Below are 12417 nucleotides of genomic sequence, written 5' to 3' on the forward strand. Positions count from 1 at the left end.
TCCCTTTTACCCCTTTAAATCCTCATATTAATCTCTTTTCCTAAATCCTCATATCAAACTCTTTTCCTTACACTCTCTCCTAATATTTCTCCCCCTTTGGCATTAATCTCCAAAAAGGATCTCTCCACCAAAAGGAGGAAATAATGGTAGACAAATGAGGGCAAGAGGTAGGTAAAAGTTCAACATATAGGATTTCTCTCCTGAGTTTTCTATCAAACAAAGTATGCAACATGTTAAGTCAAGATTCATGAGAAGTCAGTATATTTGGCTCATACCTCACTTAGATGACACTTTTAACATGAGACTGACTCATGCCATCACCACAAGAGATATCAACCAAATATCTAAATAATTCTCTAATCGTCACCACAAGAACAAACTCATGGTGTGACTCAAAATATTGTATACACATGCACACACTAGCATGTAAGGGCCTAGATGCACAAAGGTAGTACAAGAATTCATGGAGCGATATACCTTTGTTCTAAGCCTCATAATCTCCACCGTGATCATGATATTTTGGATTTAGTGCTTTGATGGGCTTGGCATAATGCAAAAAGATTTCATTTGTGCCCATCTCTTTTAATCATGACCTTCATGAAGATTTCACAAAATTGTGCTTGATCTCGCTTGAAAGTCCATTGCTAGCTCTTCTTGTCATTTTGAGATACCAACTGAAGACATATTTCTTGATATACCGAATTAAAAGATTATCCACTAATAACAATTGAAATATGATCTTGACAGTTTTGACACCACTTGAAGGAGAGTCTTTACAAGTTCATGCCAATTAGAATAGATTCTTGTATCTCATAATGTCACCTAAGGAATGCTCATAAAGACAAGAGAGAGCATTAAATTGCACAAGCTAAAGTTTCACAACTAGTGATCATTTTGGATGTGGAAGGCATGTAGATCACTAATTGCAAAACCTCATAACATAGACTAAATTCCCCCTTTTGATAGTGCATACATATATATGTGGAAGGCAAGAACATATGCACTTTTGGTTAATTAAGTCCAAACAAGGGAATTTAAGCTATATTATGGAGAGTAGCTACACAAGAGATAAAATTGCAATCCAAATGAATATGAGAGATAACTTTACCAATTTGGATTGAGTCAATGTAGCATACCCATGAGAAACTCATTCTCACCAAGACACTACATAAATTCACTAGAAGAAAAAATTAGTCTCAAAAGACACAAGACATAGAATGGGCTCCCCCTTAATATGTGCATCAAGTACTCGAATTACTTTGTGAAGTGCACTTGAATCGGTTTAAGAGTCAAGAGGAGTTTATCCTATATCTTATTCAAGGCATGATAAATTTGCAACAATTAAAATTATGCCAAGGAAACATACCACCACCAAGGTAGATGGATCACCACATTGATATGACCATCATAAGTGAGACTTGATGATTTGGATAGCCATAGTTCTTCACTTGATGACTCATGGTGAATTAGAGCTCTTATGATCATCCAAGATTCATATTTGGTTCCTAGTTCTTTCTTTACCTAAAACAACTCATACAGAGAGCAAAGGTAAAATTCATGAATTTTGCAAATAGTGAACTAGGAGTAACCACTCTTTGTTGATAAGATCTTGGGTGATCAATGGGATGGATCATGTGCATATGATGAGCTCTAGAGAGGAGAAATGGCAATGAAAGCCCAGTCTTCAATTATTTTCTCCAACTCATTCAAATCTAGTTCCACTAAAGGAATGGGGCATTCGACAATAAACCAGGAGCACTTGGTTTATAAAGACCAAGACATCCTAGAATAACCTTTGGAACACCCAAGGATTCTATTGGAACCATCCATCCTCCTTTGATGTTCTTCTTTTTCTAATGTGTGTGAGACTATTCAATGTTAACTTTTGAAAGAAACCATTAGTCCCACAAGATATAGGCTTAACTCCCCCTCAATTTATGCATACAAGAGTACACAAAGTACACTCATGCACATCAATAATTATGAGGTCAAGGGAGAAGTTTACACTATATTCCAACTAATCTTAAACTCCTTTAATCTGCATGCAATCCAATTAGTTTCAACTGGTTTCAGTTGCTTCCAATTGATTTCAAAGAGTTCCGACTGATTGTAGTCCATTGCTGCTACTTGTAACTGTAGAAGTCAACTAGTTTCAATTAATTTCAGCTACTGTTTCTGAAAGCCTATAACTGATTTTTTCTAGTTCCAATCGGTTGCAATTACTTGCTGCTTCTTGTATTTTGATTGCAACTCTTTGGACCCTTGTGTGAGTCTTTCTCTTTCATTGCAACTCCTTTAGACCAAACTGATGCTTGTTATTTATACTGATTCTTCATGACCAACTTGAGAGCCAACTTAATCTTGTTGTTACAATGCAATCCAATACAGTGAGTTTTCAGATTCTGTCTTTCTTTAAGAAAAATTCATAAACCTCAGACCACTAGTCCAATATGCATGAAATTTGACTGAGATGTGCACCAATGAATCCTCTAGCTGCTGTGAAAATTTCAGCTCATTTGGACTCCATTTGGTCAGTCAAATTAATTTTCTACCAAAACTGCTGAGGTCTGAAACTGCAGTGCTGAAGCTGATAGAACTCAACTCACAACTGATGTTCTTCTCAATCAATCTTCAAGAAAATTGGGCAGCAACAAGTAATAGATGTGTGTAGCATGCTCACAAAGTTTTAGGTCAATTCATCAGTATTTGAACTTCCAAATCCATGCTTGAAGGCAGCCAACTCAGAATTTTAATTTTCTGGACAGATTTGATAATTCCCAATTCTTCTCTTCGTCTTGTCCAATCTTGAGGTGAATTTGGCTGAGAATACCCACAAGACTTTATTTCCATTCAGTTCTCTTATTGATACTTGTAGTCTTATGAATTCTTCCAATATAGCTTATCCAACTCAACCTCAAACTTGATTTCATCCCAACTGAGAATTTGGTCTCTTTGGCCTTTAGCAACCTCATCTTTCTTCAGGTGAAGAGTAATCATGGGCTTGTGATTTATTTAGTTAAATAGACACAACCTCTTTTTTATTTTCTATAAATAAGCTCAACACAAGAGGGCATTAGTAACACAAGCACTAGTTTCTCATTTAGTAACCTTTTATGTATGGAAGACAAATGGGTTACTAAAATAAAGAAACATCATAACATGAACTAAATCTCCCTTAAACCCTCATACATACTCCCTCCATACTGGTATTAGAAGTCGTTTAGGACATGATTGTGCATACCAAGGAGTCATTAATTAGGGGTAAGTTTTCCCTGTCTACCCCTATTTAATGCAATTGCGGTATGTTTCATATGAGAAACAAACCAACGGCGGACTGGCTAGGCCAGCGTGGTGGGATCAGGGACCATCGCGGTGCAGGTTTGATCCCCTACCGCATCATATTTTTTGCTTGTTTTTGTTTTGCATGTGTTTGCATGGCACTGTGCAGGACATGCATGCTGGTGCCTGGGCGCGTTTTTTCCCATTTTTCCATCGATGGCGCGCTTCGTTTTTTTTTGCGTTTCATTGAACGCGCGCTAGACGTTTTGCCACGCCAAGTTTTCCTTGTTTTCGCTGGACGCTCGGCTGCGACGACAATTGGGTTCCCGTTCGTATTTATACGCCCGGCTGGCTGCAAATTAAAAAGCACAAACAAAACACCCACACAAATGGCTAGCTCACTTGCTACCTTCGATCTAAACATGCCGTACTGGAAGCTGAAGAAGGCAACGCTAGGTTAGACCTCAACAAGCCTGTACTGGAGGATGATAATGACATCGGTAAGTTTGCTTCCTTGCTTCCTTGCTTTTCGATTGAGCCTGTACTAGAGGATGATAATGTTTTTTTTTGAAATAGAGCATGTTGCCGAGGCTAATGTTCAAGTGCACCACCGAAGGAAAGAGATGTCAGAAGATTTGAGAAAGCAAGTTTATCAAGCGTTGTTGGCTAGAAGCAATAACGGGATACTCCACAAGAAAGATACCCTAGATTATTGCTGATCGATTTGATCTACACCTTCAGACAGTTCAGCGCATATGGAGGAGAGGTAAAACACAACTTGCAAACTCCGTCCCAGTTGTGGTCTCTAGTTTAAAAAAGGGTAGAGTTGGTCGTAAGGCAATTCCTATTGATTTGGAAACCTTGCGTGACATTCCTCTGAAGGAGAGGATGACCATACAACATGTTTGTGCCAAACTAAACATTAGCAAATGGAAGGTGCAAAGGTATTTGAGAAGAGGTTTGTTAAGGCGCCATTCTAGTAGCATCAAGCCCTATCTCACTGAAGGTAATAAAAAGACTAGGTTAAAGTGGTGTATTGACATGATTGAGAGGGGGTTGAGTGGTGATCCACGGTTTAAGGATTTTTTTGACTTTGTCTTCATTGATGAAAAATGGTTCTACCTCACCCAAAAATCTAAAATGTATTACTTGCTCCCCGAAGAAGACGATCCACATAGGACTTGTAAGAACAAAAACTACATCCCTAGACTCATGTTTTTGTGTGTTAGTGCTCGGCCAAGGTTTAGAGATGGGGAGTGCATTTTTTATGGTAGAATTGCATGTTTTCCTCTTGTCACTTATGAACCGGCTCAAAGAAGTAATGCAATAACCGTCCGTGTCTGTGGAGATATGGTTATGAAGCCCATTACAAGTATCAAAAGAGATGTCATTAGAGAATTCATGATTAACCAAGTCTTGCCAGCTATTAGAGCCAAGTGGCCAAGAGAAGATGTGGGCAATCCTATTTTCATTCAACAAGACAATGCACCTTCACATTTAAAGTTGGATCATCCATTGTTTTGTGAGCATGCAAAGAGAGATGGTTTTGATATTCGGCTCATTTCTCAACCACCAAATTCTCCTGATTTCAACATTTTGGACTTGGGTTTTTTTCGAGCAATTCAAGCAATTCAATACAAAAAGAATGCAAAAACTATTCAAGACCTAGTTCCAGCCGTGCAACAGGTAGTGTTCACACATGATTGATCAAATTGTTCACACATTTTTCATCATTCCAACAACTAATTTCATCACTAATTTTTGTAGGCAATCATGGAGTATTGTCCACGTAAAGCAAACCGCATCTTTGTAACACTACAAACTGTTTTAATAGAAGCAATGAAGAAGAAAGGCAACAACAACTTCAAGATACCTCACATGAAAAAGGAGACATTAGAAAGACAAGGGCGCCTGCCAACTTCTATCCCGTGCCCACCATCCTTGCTAGATGAAGCTGACACTACACTTGCTGCATTGTAGAGAGAAAAAGCTACTAATTAGATATTGGAAGCTTTAGAACATTGCTGTGTTCTTCATTAGTAGAGACATTGTTGCTGTTATTTTCCTTGCAAGAATTAACTAATTAGAAGTAAAGCTTGTTATCTTACCGTTGCTGTGCCATCATCCTTCCTGGCAGCGAGCTCACGTTCGCACTTCTCGTCAAGCATCTTGAGCACCTATGGATCAAACTTGATATTGTTGCCATGCATCATGACTTTGTCTAGATCGGGGATGAAAACCTTACAGTCGAACTCATCGAGGCAGTAAAGCATGGCGAGGAGCATGTATTCCAAGTGCACGAGACCGCAGCAAGAGCATGGCTAGAAACGCGAGTGTGCACGATCCCACGCTTGGTGGTCCTCATGGATGAGATGACAGCGAGCACAAACAAAAGCGCCCGGCGGCAACGCGTGCTCCGACTCCAGCGCCATGGAGTCTGGCATGAACTTGAGGGACTCCGGCACCATCTCGGAGTCCAGCGGGGAGGAGTCATCCTTGGAAGCCACCTCCGACTCCAGCGGGACGGAGTCCTGTAGCTCGATGAGAAGATCTAGAGCCACAGACTTCGGCGCGATGACCATCGAGTCCGGCGACAAGGAGGCCACGACGAGCGGTGATTCCGAGTCCAGGGCGAGCGGCAAGTCAGAGTCCATGGAGAGGACGAAGAGAGGCGCGGTGTCTCGGCCGAAGAGAGGCAAAAGGCGAGGAAGGAAGGCGAGGCGTGCAGCATTAATTATGTTGGGGAACAAAGCATGCAGCGCGGCACAATTACTCCGTGTGTGGCGCAGCGCAAGTACGTAGGGGCAAAGAAGTCCAAGACCCATGCCTCACCACTCGGACGACTTCTAATCTGCTCTGGCTGATGGAGCGCAGGACGACTTCTAATATTAACCCAGAGGGAGTATTCTTTAGAGTGGAATGGAAATGTAAATGTGCATGGTTGGTCAATTAAGTCCAAAAGGGTAGATTTAAGCCATATTATGATGAGTGGCTAAAATAGATGAAACAATTCCAAATTAACTAGAGAGAATACATCACAATGTTTTGGATTAATAGCCTTCATTTGATAGGACACTTCATTTGAGAAACAGATTCTCATTTAGTGAGACTATACAGATCACTTAGAAAGAAAGATTAGTCTCACAACACTAGTCATAGAGTACATTCTCTTTTGGTAAGTGCTCTAAGTATTTGAATTTCTCACATAGCACTTTATTCATCTAAGAACTTGGGATTTCACTCTATGTCTAGATCATGGCAACAATAGAGTAATCAAATTGAACTATGCCAAGAAATACTTACAACCATTATAGCATGTAGATGCCCATAATATAAGAATGAGAATTTGGCAATCTACCATAAGAAGAGATTCCATCAAGTAGAGATTTCTTGAAATGTGAGTGATAAGTGCATCTACTTTACTTGAGCTTGATTCTTCATTCTTGTCCTTGAAATTCACTTGTATCCTCCAATGTAAGCCAAGTTTCCAAATCCTTCAAACCAACTCACAGTGTGCATGAATCAACATAAACTTGCTTCACTTTGAAATTCTTGGTTTGAAGTCCACCAAGGGAACTCAAGTCATCTATGTTGCTTGGTGTGGGTGATCAATTCAATTCCAACTATACTTTTCTTTCATTACCAACAACCAATGAATATCTCCAAGTGCTTCCTTTATCCACTCCTTTTCAATGTTTTGGTGAGCTCTTGGTTATGGCACTAGAGATTGGTCTTGAGTTGACCATCCATTTTCATCACATAGAAATGAATCACTTCCATCATGAGTTGAGCTTAGGAGTGTTACCCATGGGACAATCCATACTTAGATGTCACTTTCCTCGGCAAGTGTAGCAAATGCGGCGCTTGATCTTGTAAGACATCTTTTTATCTTGCTTCTTGTTTGCTACCTTGCTAATGAGCCTCTTTCTTGATGACACAAGGCTTTCACTTTTCTTGTTAGAACATGAACCAATTTCATGTCCCTTCTCATTGCAACCTTAACACTTTCTCTTGTCTTCTTCTTTGGAATAGTGGCTTGGTCATCAACCTTGTTGGAACACATAGAGGCATTGTGTCCCATGTTGGAACACTTGAGGCACTTGACATGAGCCATCTTCTTCTTCTCTTGAATCTTACTCATGTCTTTGTTTTCTTTCTTCAAGGAGCAATCTCTTACATGGTGACCCTCCTTCTTGCACCTGAAGTAAGTGATGAGAGTCTTCTTTGGTTGAAGTTGCACCTTGGTGGCCTTTGGGGCTTTGCTGTTCTACCCAGGTGTGGCACTGCCACATCCTAGAACCTCTACAGCCTTGAGCTGAACTGCTGCATTTTGGACAGATTGCACTTCTTCAAATTTCCCCTTGACTTTGGCACTGTCGAACTTGTGTCCTTATTGATGGGTCTTGATGCATGCTTCGGTTGATCCCTTCTCAAGCTTCTTCACCATGTATTTATGGTTATCTTGAGAAGGCTGTGCTTTGCACTTGCCCTTCCATTGAATCAAGTCTCTTCTTAGCCTCTCAACTTCTTCTTTGAGCTCTTTATTTTCTTTTGTAATGGAATCATCACAAATTTCTACAAGTACATGCTCAACGGAAGGTTGGCTTGCTTGATAGCAACAATTGTTAGCATATGATAAAATAAATGGAACTTGTGTACAGGTGCACTTGTGAGTGTGAGATTGGTATGATTTTACCATTATTACCACAACCTCATGAGCAATTTCTAGCATGAGATGAGAATCCATAAGCTTCTCATGAGAGCACAAAAGCTCATCATGATCTTCTTGTAAGATCTCATTCTTGCTAGTGAGCCTTTCCACCTTGTCCTTGAGCACATAATTCTCATCTTCTAATTTGGCAATACAAGATAGAGAGTTAATAATACGAGTTTGCTCAATTGACAAGTTCTCATACCTTTTGACCAAACTAGCATGAGAGCACTTAAGCTTTTCATGCTTTTTGGTCAATTTCTCTAAGCATTTGATCTTATTGATGAGAAACTCTTCTTGCTCGTGAAGTGTTTCTTCTTGCTCTTGAATTTCTCTATGAGTTTGAGCACCATCAACTTGTCTTTCTTGCTTAGACGTGCCAAGTGTTGATTGAACTCATCATCATCACTTTCATCTTCACTCTCACTCTCACTTTCACCTTCACTCTCACTCTCACTTGCCACAGTCTTCTCTTTCTTTGCCATGAAACCCAAATGAAGAGTGGCATAGAGAGTTGAGCTTCTTGGTGAGGTGGATTCATCATTTGGCCTCCACCGATCACAATCTTCTTCTTTCCTTCAAAATGTTAGTCTCACAAGAACAAGAGGAAGTAGAAGTACCACATGTAAAAATATTGTTCTCACCAACTATTACATTGCCTTTCGTTAGGTCATATGTTGGCGAGGAAGTGGATGTGGCATGATCACTTAGGCCTTTTGGGATAATCACTTGAGGCTCTTCATTTGTCGGTGAAGTTGAGCACTCCTCAAGTGGTTCCTCAAATGAGAGTGTCTTCTCATCATATTTGGACTTGCCATATCTTTCTTTGAGCGTGGTCCAAATGATATGAGCATCATCAAGTGGTTCACCATCTCCAAATATAACGGCATCAAAAACATCTTCACTCAAAGCACTAAATAAGACATTAGTAGCTTGAGCATTGTTTTGTAAGCATTTAACTTCCTCTTTAGATAAGATGGCCAAATCATCACTAGGAGATGAAAAGCTTACATCTACAATCCGCTCAATATGAGGACCCATGGCCCTAAAAACATCAAGCACACTAGCAGACCAAGATGCATAATTTAAACCATTTAAAAGTAGTTCTAGAGATACCTCCTCACTTGTCGACATCGTCTCTCAAGGCGGTTAAGCCCTAAATTGAGAGCCTAGCTTTGATACCAATTGAAAGAACCTTGATGTCACCTAGAGGGGGTGAATAGGCTTGTTTAAAATAAACTAGTAGCAGAAGTTAAATTCTAGGTGCGACATTGCTGCTCCCAAAGTGTGGCACTGCCGCACTGCGGCACTGCCTCACAAAAGTGTGGCACCGCCGTGCCTGCAGATAAGCTTGAACTACAATTCAAAAACTACCCAAGGAAAAGTAGATCGAGCAAATTACTGATGTTCCTGGGGTAGTGTAGAGCCTATTCCACCACCTGGATGTTGGCGGAAGTGCACGAGCAAGTAGATCAGGACCAAACCCTAGAATCACCACAAATACAAGTGTAGCAATGCAAATCACAAGAACACAAGTGAGACACCGATTTATTCCATGGTTCAGCTTGCCGCTAAGGCTTGCCTATGTCCACGTTGTTGAGGTTGCCACAAAGGTTTTGGGTCTCTTTCAACCCTTTCCTCGTTCTCAAGTCAAGAGAATGAACTCTTGAGATGAGGGGTGATGTCACTAGCTGTTTGGGGTTATTACAAACCTCTCGGGGCTACCATACAAGTTGGCAAGCTCCACCGGCGATGCTCTAGCTGGCTAGGAGCAAAGCTCCAAGAGTAATAAACACAACCGCCGACAAAAACATGAACCAAGTGCTCTAGGAGATGAAGAACAGTTGGAGCTGCTCTCTAATGCAGTTTGGAGGCTCAAACTCTCTTGGATTTGGAAGAGAATCAAAGAGAGAAGCTTGAGGGGCTCCAATGGTGAGTAAGGGAGAGAGAGCTGCTCTCTTCTGTTCTTGGACGAGCTGAATGAGTGGAGTGCTCCTCAGAGACGTTGAGGAGGAAGGGGAAAGGTATAAATACCCCCTAGCCCAAACAGTCACTTAAGTCGTGGCAGTGCCTCTCTTCAAGTGCGGTAGTGCCGCACCAGGCAAGACAATAGGGGTAAGAGTAAAGTGTTGGTTGTCTTTGCTATGAATCTAATGATGCATGTGTAAGTTTGAGCACTTGGTAGCATATGTTAGCTTAAGCATTGTGTCCCTTTTTATAGTACGACTTTTCATATACTCAAATTCAAAATATCAAAGAATTTAAACACCTTTGAGTTGATCACCACATCCTTTTTATAATAGGGGGCTCCACCATCGAATGTATTGTCCTCATTCCCATTATGCCTTAAGCATGTGACTTGAACCATTTTAACCACTTGAGTCTTCAATGTCTTCATATGCCATTTCTTCTCAATATCACTTCATAAGGGGTTGCAATCATCTTTATCTTATCTATTCGAGCAAACACACCTTGAGCATGTGACTTGAACCATTTCCATACATATGAGTTCACCTCAATGGCTTCAAGTCACTTTCACTAATGATTTGATCCTCAACACAATATGACTCCTCATAGCTTGATTAGTTCCTCGACTCAATGCAAGTACTCTCTTCTTCACCTTAGCCATGGTACCTCGGTCCTCAAGCTATCGCTTGTCCTTCACCTTTGCTTAGTCCCTCGAAGCTCTTTCCTTGCTATCTTCACCTTGTCAAGCCATACTCAAGTCATATCATATTAAGTATCCATTGAAAAACCATTTCTTCAATAGTATGATCCTTTCTTGAATATCTTCTAGATATGAATGTTGAGATCAATAAAGCTTTAATTTGATTCACATAAAGACATATATGAATCAACATCAATATGGTCAAGCCAATTCACGATTCCTTATATCTTCTTCATTTTGGCTTGACACTCATAATACTCACTTCAATATCTATCTTCATACTTCTAGGTTGATCAAAGCAATGCAAAGTGATTTTTAAAATCTTTATCCATACAAGCAAACCAATGTAGAGAACATCTTATATCCATTATACATTGTCTCCTTTGTCATTTCACTTTTGCTTAACATTTTCTTACTTATACACTCTTGATTCATTATTCAATCCTTGATCAAAGCTAGTCCACTATCCAACTCTTCTTGTTCATGCAAAGCAAGCCATTACAGAGACCAATCCAAAATCATCAACTCATGTCTCATTTGCCATTTGCCAAATATGTTTACTTTCACATGATGCTATGATATCCCACAACATGAAAGTTATTTCGTTGATTCCATTTGTATTGTTGTCTTTTGCTTGAACTAGATTGTTTCCACAATCTTTCAATACAACAATATACAATTTAATGGTGTTGTCATTCAGTTCACTAAAACCCACTAAAGGGCTAGATGCACTTACATTAATTTTTATAGTAGTCATCAATTTTTCTTTTATGCATGCTACTAACATATCTGCTAATATATTATGATATTAATTTATACATCTAGGTTGTATATAATAACTTATGTACACAAGTTATATAGAATAACTTATGTACACAAGTTGCGTTTGATAACTTTTTTTTTAGATAAGTTGTGTTTTATAACTTTTGTGTTTTCAAGTTTTGGTTATAAGTTATATGTTATAAGTTACATGCTATAAGTTAGTTTGCTACTAGAAAAAAAAATTCAAAGCATATGCAAGTGGAGATCTAGTTTTGTTCGTCTCATCACGTAGAACACAGCAGTGCAGACGGAATTAGAAATAGATACACCATCCAGAAGTTATATCATTTTAAAATAAATATTTTGTGCGGGCCCCAACAGACCTGTGCAGGCACTTGAAAATGAGCAGCGCAGCACTAATTAACCAAAATAGGGAAAGAGGTGGAAATTATTATTTTTCTCCAAAATGGAATTAAAACCTGTTAGAATTTCGTTCTCTCTTTTTTTCAGATCAATGAGCGTTCACGAATTAGGGGGCCTCGCTTCTCCGTTTCGGGCCAGGAAATCAACACGGGCCAGCTTGGCTCAGGTCATTTTAGTGTCTGGCCGTCTGGGCCCAGGGTTTCAATTTTTCTGGGGCCAATTTAAGGTTGGTTCGGCTTCGGCGGCTGACTTGCTTCTCACTTCTGTACCATGTTTCGGCTAGGCACTGCCGCGCACTGAGTCACGCAGTGTGTCTTAAAAAACCTCCCATATTGTGGGAGCCATCTCTGCAGCTGTCACCTGTGTTAGTGTCACCTTCTGGCCATGTCACACTATTGTGATAGAAAAGCAAAAGCACTGTCAACCTGTTGTGCTCGAAGTAAACTGGCAAGTGGTAGCGTGGCATGTAGGAAATGTTCAGCAGCCTTTCATGTCATGTGCTTCTAGTGGAGTACAGTTTCCTGGCCATGCAGCTTGCACGAGCACATGACATGTTTGAGTGAGTGACGTAGGT

The sequence above is a fragment of the Miscanthus floridulus genome, chromosome 6 (genome assembly GCF_019320115.1).
Source record: "Miscanthus floridulus cultivar M001 chromosome 6, ASM1932011v1, whole genome shotgun sequence".
Classification (NCBI taxonomy): domain Eukaryota; kingdom Viridiplantae; phylum Streptophyta; class Magnoliopsida; order Poales; family Poaceae; genus Miscanthus; species Miscanthus floridulus.